This window comes from Crocodylus porosus, unplaced genomic scaffold, assembly GCF_001723895.1.
Source record: "Crocodylus porosus isolate Cpor-Errol unplaced genomic scaffold, CroPor_comp1, whole genome shotgun sequence".
Lineage (NCBI taxonomy): Eukaryota > Metazoa > Chordata > Crocodylia > Crocodylidae > Crocodylus > Crocodylus porosus.
The window spans coordinates 11,452,407-11,461,111 of record NW_017728948.1 but is presented as its reverse complement, the minus strand read 5'-3'; positions in this window follow the sequence as shown (position 1 = coordinate 11,461,111).

The window sequence follows — 8,705 nt, the reverse complement described above, 5'->3', positions numbered from 1 at the left end:
CCCTCTTGAAGTGCGGCGCCCAGAACTGGACGCAGTACTCCAGCTGCGGCCTGACCAGTGCCGCATAGAGGGGGAGGATCACCTCCCTGGACCTGTTCATGATGCATTTGCTAATGCATGAAAGAGTGCTGTTAGCTTTACTGATTACTTCATCACATCGGTGGCTCATATTAATCTTGGAGTCAACTGCCCACATCTTTCCAGGTCAATACTGACCCATCTACCACCACTGTCTGAGTATGACCCTTAAGCCAATCTGCCACCCACCTGACCATATACTTATCTACATCACAGCCACTCAATTTGTTTCTGAAAACAGGAAGAGATACCATATTGAAGGCCTTCTTAAAATCCAAGTCAATAACATCTATCTCGACTCCTGCATCTCAGCAGTTTGTGACCTGGTCATAAAAAGAAACAAGGTTAGTCAGGCAGGATCTACCTCCTGTGAACCCGTGCTGGTTGCCCTTCAGCATTAGTTTTTCTGCTGGACTCCTACAAATGTGATCCTTGATCATTTTTTCAAAGGTTTTCCCAAGGATAGAGGTGAGACTAACGGGCCTATAATTACCCGGATTCTCCTTCCTCCCCTTCTGGACAGTAGGGCCCTCCTGCGGGAAGGTGGCTGGAGGGCAGCTGGGTGCTAGCAGCCTGGCTGCTGTCCCACCTTGGAGCCAGCACCCAGCTCACTAGCACCCCACCTAGGAGGGCCCTGGGGGTGCCACCACCTATGCAGGGAAGGACCAGGGCCCCCTGCAGCTCAGGGGCCACTCAGCCCACTGGCAGCTCACTCTTTGGCTGTGGGCAGGCTCCACCGGGGTGGGGAGGGAGCGGTGAGGGGCCCAGTACTTTCTTTTCTTTCTGGCAGAGTCTGCCTGTGGCTGGGGGGTGAGCTGCTGGCGGCATCTGAGCTGCAGGAGCCCCCGGTTCTTCCCTCCGTGGTCGCGGTGGCCCCTGAGGCTGCCTGGGTGGGGTGCTAGCAAGCTGGGTGCTGGCTTCGAGCAGCTCGGGGCCCATTGGCAGCTCGCCCCCAGGTTTTGGGCTAATCGAAAACATCTGAAGCCTTTCTTTTCATGACAATTTGGTATTTCATTTTTCCTTTGAATTAAAGGTGATGATTTTGAGGGCCCATGTATACTAATTTGCATTTCAAATATAAAATCTTCTTCTGATAAACAGCCAAAGAGCTGTATCTTCTCACTGTCGTTTGATTTTTCATTCATTTATGAAAAAAAATACACCCACATTGGCAACTTGATCTTGGTAATATTTATTTTAGTCCATTTATCTTCTATATGGCTATTTTCAGCTATGGCTAAGTTAATCACAGCAGATCTGACTTGTAGTACCTGTAGCCACTATCTCTGGGGATTTTGTTCTTTTCTCCCAGCCACAGTTAAAGCCTTTTGCATTCTTAAAACAGTCACAAGACCTTTCTTTGGTTTCCTTTAGAAAATTGTCCAGAAAGGGTACAGAATTTCACCTCACCTATACTCCCTTACATTATCCATAAAGCATCATCGTCATTTGTGAGTTAGGTTGTGTCAGGTTCCAGCCTGAGTTGATAAGCATTTCTGGTTGTAGTTTTTTCTCAGATAACCTCTCAATGTGTTTCTCAGCTGTCTGAAACTAAGGAGTTTGCCTGCTTAAAATATGTTGAAATCAATCCACTTTGGCTTTTCTCTAGATTTTTCACAGCATCACAAATCGCATTTGGAAATGGATTCTGTTCAGCTGAGTTCCTAATTGCGTTTCCATCTGGAGTCCACACTCCAATACTGGGACAAACACCCATGACTGAAGAAAGCGTTGCAATATTGACTCTCCGTATGTGCTGGAAATCTACCCAAGACGTAAGCTCCAGTTGTCCTGTTTGAATCTCTTACAATCTTATAAGACCCTCTCCTGTTTCGCACATATTCAGAATGGCCATTCAGGCAGGATTTCTATTTAGCCCTAAGTTAGATAAAATATTTAGTGTACCTACAGGATTTCATTGTCTGATCTCACAATGCTGTACAAAGGTGAGTAAATGCAGTTAGCCCAGTATCACAGCTGGTGATGTGTGATACGCTGGCAGGGCCTTGCCACACGTTGTACTTAGAACTTGTGTTACTCAGGTCATAGCAAGCATTACTACAAATTAGAAAGCGCTCTGACCAGCTGCATGGTATTGCTTACAGGCAAGCCCTGCTTAGCGCTGTCAATTGGTTTCGGAAAAACCGGGTGTTAAGCGAAACGAGCGTAAAGGGAAACTGATGACGCATAACGGTGATCACAAGTGTTTTTAATGACCCAAGATGGCAGCCGTGAGTGTTACAGTGCAACTTGCTGAGTGCTAAGTGAAGTCAGGTATCCATTTAAAATGAGCATGATAGCAAAATAGCCCTAAGCAAAACAGCATTAAGCGGGGGTTGCCTGTACTATGATCTCAGGCTTCTGGACAGGGCTGTAGCAGTGGACAAACAGCTGACTAGGGGTGATTTCTCCCCCACCACATTGGAGTCTCGAACCAACTGGTGAGGACTGCATCAGTAATCAAACCTACATCTCCTGACTTGGACAGGTGCTTTCTCTTACAGACTAGTGACTTCCTTTAATATACATGTTGCAGCAGACATAATGTGCAAGGTAGTGACAGGAAAGGCCTCAGACTTGCCATCAAATCCGTGCAGGCCAGACATCTACAAGAAAAGAAAGGCCCGCTGTCAGGTACGTCATTCCTGGAATTTGCATGTCTGGAGTGGGAGCAGGTGGGTAAGGTATTTTTCATGGGGGCACACACAGCATGGTGGTCGTGGTGTACTTGCCTTCAGTCCTTTAGGAAGTCTAAAGCACTGAACCCGGTTCTCCCAAGTCCCAGGCAAGCACCTTAACCACTGGGCATTGTCTCTCTTTCTGGAAAAGCACCTGCTTAAATCATGAGCTATGCCTGACCCCAGATACTGCAAGGCTTTTCATGGTGCTGGTAGCAGCACTGCTGCATTACTACCACTGTACATCAGAGTATCCTGATACCACAGCTTTAGACTAGGTTGCAGCTTTTATGTATGTTGTTGCCCTTTTTGCTTTTGGGCTGGTTCCCCACCCAGTGGCATTCTAAATCTAAAGTGATTTTGGAGTGAGCAATTTTAAGCTTGTGTTATAAGACTTTGGGGGTTGATTGATTTGGTGGTTTTCCAGTGAGAGGCTAAAAAGGAGACACGATTGCCCTGTGGGCTACCCGGGAGGTGGCTTTTTCACTTTGCATATTTGTTTTGTATTTTAATACCAGTGGATTTTGGATTGGAAGTGTAACAGCTGGATGTCATGGGGACTTGAAGTAAGGAACTTAAAGGCTCAGAACTTGAGCAGAAACACTGTTCTCCCTCACTTGAAGCTATAGAAAAATTGTACACTGGTGCAGAGCAAGATGCACAAAATACACGGAGCAGTGGGTCATGGAAACAATGAAACGTTGATGCTCGGTACTGCTGAGTGGTGTCAGAAGATGGTCTCTGCAGTGGAAGCTCTGCAAAAAGAAACCTACCCTTCAAAGCGTGGGCACACGTAGCATGTACTTCTGTCGACTGCATCTTGTCACTGTACTTCAACCAGAAGATTAAAATAAGTCAGACCAAATGGATTATAAGGGTGAGCATGTGGGAGGGAAGGGGAATGAAGTACTTGTTTTAGGGTTTTTTAATGGCTGCTGCATATAGGGCAGTTCTGGTGGTTATGCTTTGTTCGGTGAGATCCAGCTCAGAAAGGAAAGCTGCATCTGGCCAGCAGGTGCACTGCAGGAGCGACCTGCTTTATGAGTGGTCCCTGGTAACCTCCGCCATTTGCCAAGGTAAAGTTTGGCCACGTTCTCAGGCACACCTGCCACAATCATACCACCACATCGCTTTCCAAATGGTCTTCGAATGAAGCTGCGCTTCAGTGGAAAACATCTTAAGCTTGCCTAACAAAAAGAGAAAATCTCTGCTCAGAAGTTTTAATGCATGAAAAGTTAATGTAAAATAAAGGCAGCTGAAAGCTTGGAAGGCTTAATGCTGTGCTCTCCAGTTAGCCTGCTTCTAAGCTGCAAGGGTTGGCAGAATAGTGTCATCCCTCAGAAAGATAATGAAGGACACAGCTGTAGCAGGACCCAGCCAGTGGTGGTGGGGTGTTCCTGGAGGTACCATGAGTAGTGGTAGCACCAGGTAAAAGCAAGAGAGACTGTTCCCATTCTCCAACAAGAAGTTCCATGTTGGGGGTTTCATCACATCTGAACAAAAATTTCCAGATCCTTCAACTGGCTAGATGGCTATGGAGTAAGCAAGGGCTGGGGGAGGTCTCTTCAGGCCCATTCAGGACCTCTGCAGCATAGCTGGCTCACTGCACACCCAGCCCAAGATGCCAGAGGAGCAGCATCGCCCCAGAATGGCTTCATTGCTGGGTTTCCTGGATTAATGGGTCTGAATAGGAGCAGCTGGGCAGAGTGTGTTTATTAGTGGCCAACCCTGGCAGTGCTGGGGACATGGTGTAGCCATACCTTGGATGTCTCCCCAACTTCTTCTACAGCTGGAGAGCACTGGTGACGCGTAGGGAGTTTGGCCATGCATCCCCTGGTAAGCCAGTGGTGATTCTGGGCTCAGTGCTTGGCCTCTGGGAGACCTCCCCCTGGTTGGTGATCAGCCACTGGGCCCCCCGTTAGCAATCTAGTGCCCCCGCAGACTCAGGAAGCACCAGTCACCCCTGCTGAGAGAGATAGTTAGCTGTGTTAGTCTGAAGTTAGGCCAAAGGCATGACAGAGTGGCGCCTTATAGGGATCTACCTAAATCGTGCTGGAAGTGCCCTGCTCAGTGGCTCCTTTAATCTTGCTCTTTTTGCCATGTGCATTCCCGCCACTGATTGGCCGAGGGACCCCAGTGTCCCCACTGCTTACTCCTGATCGGCCAGAAGGCAAAAACTGAGGTTTTAAGTATGCCACAGTTTTTTCCTCTCACAGGTTTCCCCTACAACCAAGGGGCTCCAGTGGCCCCACTGCTTGCTGCTGATCAGCCAGGAGGCAAAAATGCTGCATATTTCAAACCATTGCTTTTGCCGCCCCGCCGATCAGAAGCAAGGAGCAAATGGTGGGGCCGCCAGGGTCCCTCGGTCAATCAGCAGCAGGGGGTGTGTGCGGCAAAAGGAGCAAGATAAAAGGATCCACTGCGCAGCACGCTTCCACCATGATTTAAGTAAATCCCTAATGACAGACTTAGTTAGTCTATAAGCAAGTTAGTTTATGAGATGCCACACTGCCCCGACTTCTTCCTCTGTAGCTTTCACGGACACCCTACGATATCTAACTGTAACGGGAAATAAAAGCAAAGCGATTACAAAGACAGCTGAACGCTCCCTTTTGCTCATACTTTGCAAGTGAGATCATTTTCTCAATGTTGCCGTCGTCTTGTGTTTATCCTATTCCCATCAAATAAACTTTTCAGTTGTGGTTCTTATCTGTAGCATATAAAACTTGCCTTTATGCTTCTCTCTGCCTCAGCCTTATTATTTAGCTGTGTGGGAAACCTATGAGTGCTGGTGGATCCAGTATCTGCTAACAGGACCTTGTTGAAAAGAAAGTGCAGGCTTTCTGCATAATCATCCGGTTACTTACCAACCCCACTTTGTATTACTGCAGCTAAGCTCTCTGTGGTTGCGGGGCTGAAGTGGATACATATGCACAGGAATGGCAGCATTCACATCAATCACGTAACCTGTGAATACCTCCAGTTCTTTCCCACACAATAATAATGTCACCTGCAGTAGGTGCCCATGCCAGCTCTACGTGGGGATGATGTGTTGTTCTGAACCGTGGGTGTATGTAAAGATTTCCTGGCTGACAGAGGGAATTTGATCTGGTGACTCACTTTCTACACATTTCTTTTTCTTCCAACAGCTCCAGTTGTTCTGAAAGAGTAAGCTGTATAGAAAACGCCGAGGGCTGTGTCTGAGCCACTCACTTCTGAGTTGTGTGTCCAATGCAAAGTGAACTCAAATCTCCCCGATGATTCCCCCAGGACGGAGAGAATCAGGGATGGAGCAGAAGAATGTAGCTAGGTCATGTTTTGGGCCTCTTCCACCACCCACTTTTGTTTGCACTGCCTACCACAAAGGGGTGAGTCAGGAAAAAGATGCAATGGGTTGGTCATGGGAGAATTGCATCAGGCATATTAGAGAAAAGGGTGTTGATGTGGTAAAGTCTTTGCTATGTCTAGTTCTCTGGTGGTGTCATGCCTATGGATGCTGTATTAGTGGTGTAAACCAAGGTTAAAGCTTTCCACTGTAGCCTGAACATGTACCTGAGCCAGGCCGAGCAGTCATGGCGGTCTGGCTGTCTTGTGGTCCCTGACCCACCGCACCACACGTAAGTGCAGTGAAGAAATCAGCCAGTTTGGGATGTCCAGCTTAACGTGGAACTTTTGCACTCTCGAACTTGGAAGCAGGTCGGCCTTTTTCTTTTGAAACAGACCTGGTGGCGGGTCCCTCTTATGCAATTGGAAATCCAGATCCTACTGCTCGTCACCAATGCAATATCCACCTGGCTTTTCATGGTGAGAAGGTCATTTTCCTGCACACCTGAATTGCGTATTCTGCTGTTGTTCATGCTGCATAACCGGCACGCCCATGCTTTGAATTCTTGTGGCCTACAGATCTATTTCCTTAACTCTTTATTAAATACAGCCATAGAGAGGAGCCAGCAATGGCCAAGGTTTTAAAAACTGACTAGTTATTTTGGATGCCACTATTGAGCTACCTAAAAGGCCATTTTAATGATATGTTAATTTGGGCACCCACTAAATGAAGGCCTTCATAAGAACTAATCACTTGAAAAACTTACCCTAACACTATCAGAAATATGCCAAATCATATAAAAATGCCAAAGAGTTAGCAGGCACAAAGGAGAAACCTGTGGTATTATTTTAATCATTCATCAAATGAAAGAAAACCTTTCATCCTCACTTAGGTGCTGCTGGGTTCGTTGTCATTTACTCATTGTAATGATTCGATTCCATATAATTTACACGAAAAACTTTTTGGCAACACGATGGCCTTAATTCTGCCTTGCTTCAGTGGTATAAGGTGTTTTTCAGTGTGAATAATGGTGGTGGAATCTGCATGTAATTAATTTGAGTTTTAGGAGATTTTTGCATTAGGGAAAGGTGGAATACTGCAGCGGTGGGAAGAGAGGGTTTCTCTGAGCCTTAACGGAGTATAACCAACAGAGAAACAAGAAAAGGATTGTTCAGCTTTCTTTGCAAGCACTTACAATTCATTTTCAGCAGCCGTTCGCAGAGCCGGGACTCTAGATGACAGTAGTACTGCAGAGGTATAGGAAATGGAGCAGTGTGCTGTGCTCTTCCCTCTGTGCAGCATTCTGGTCCATTTGTTATCCTGCCCATCCGCTCCATTAACTTCTTGCATAGTCAACTGCCTGCATTGCTTGAAGCCAGCCGTGACCTTCTACTCGTCTACAAGCACCTCTGGGCCTTCTTCCATGCACCCATAACCCCCTCAACTATTTTCCTCTCAACTCCTCCTCTAAAGCTCACTTCTGCACTGATAGATACAGAACACTGCCAGGGATACCAGCTAATGAGTTAAAGTGGTCTACGAAAAGCATGTGACATTATTGCTTCTTTCCTTTCCTCCCTGCCATTTGTTTCATGGCTTCACTTAGCATAGGGTTATAAACTCCCTGGGGCAGAGACTTTTGAAACTCATCTTGGGCCCCAGGCAGGATCCAGATCATGAGAGCGCCACAGGGGCTGGAACCAGCCTAGGGCATGGGGCACTTGCAAGTGGCTACAAGCTGCCAGCCCAGTGGGCCAGGTGGAGCAGCTCTAAGGACTAGATCTGGCCCATAGGCCCATGGGCCAGATGGAGGAGCTTTAAGGGCCAGATATGGCCCATAGACCATGTTTGACACCCCTGTCTTACTCCATATCTGTACAACATTATCACAATGGGGCTCCAACTTATTTAGGGTCTCTTGAATGAGGCTGTCATAAGAAGAATTAATAATTCAGTGTGTATAACTGAAAGGCCAGGATATTTTTGAAGCATCTGAAAACTCCCTCTTGGGGATGTATAAGTTGAAAGAGCATTATATACAAAAACACATCCCATTGTGGAGATTAAAAGTGTGAGACTCTTGTAACACGTTGGCAGTGCTTACAACACAATAGTTATTTCAGGGGCTTCAGAGGTGCCATTGCTTTGAATGGAGAATTGCTGTTTCAAAGCATGGCTGATGTAGTCTGTGACTATGAGCAAATGCTGTGTTGTGGCAAGCTGCAATGTGGAAGAGACAGGAGGCGTGTTCCATGTTGATGAAAGCAGAATGTGTGTATGTATGACCTTTCCTTGGTAGAGTGAAAGATTGGCATGGTCCCAAAGAGTGGCATGGTACAAAGGAAGTGATTAACGATTGGAGGCGCCACACATGACATGTCTCAAGATGTGACATGTCTCAGTTGTGCAAAGAAATGATCAGGACAGCTGATTTCTACGAAGGCTGATTTACATGTCTCTAGCAGGTGCATATTCCTTTAGGAGTATATTATTATTTCTTTAATAGACACCACTTGGAGCCCCAACTGGTGTTTTAGTTCCATTGTGCAAGGTGCTGTATAAACTGTTGGATGGAGTCTTATCCTCTTAATTAAGGTTGTGTGAGCAGGGGAGCAAACTCTGAC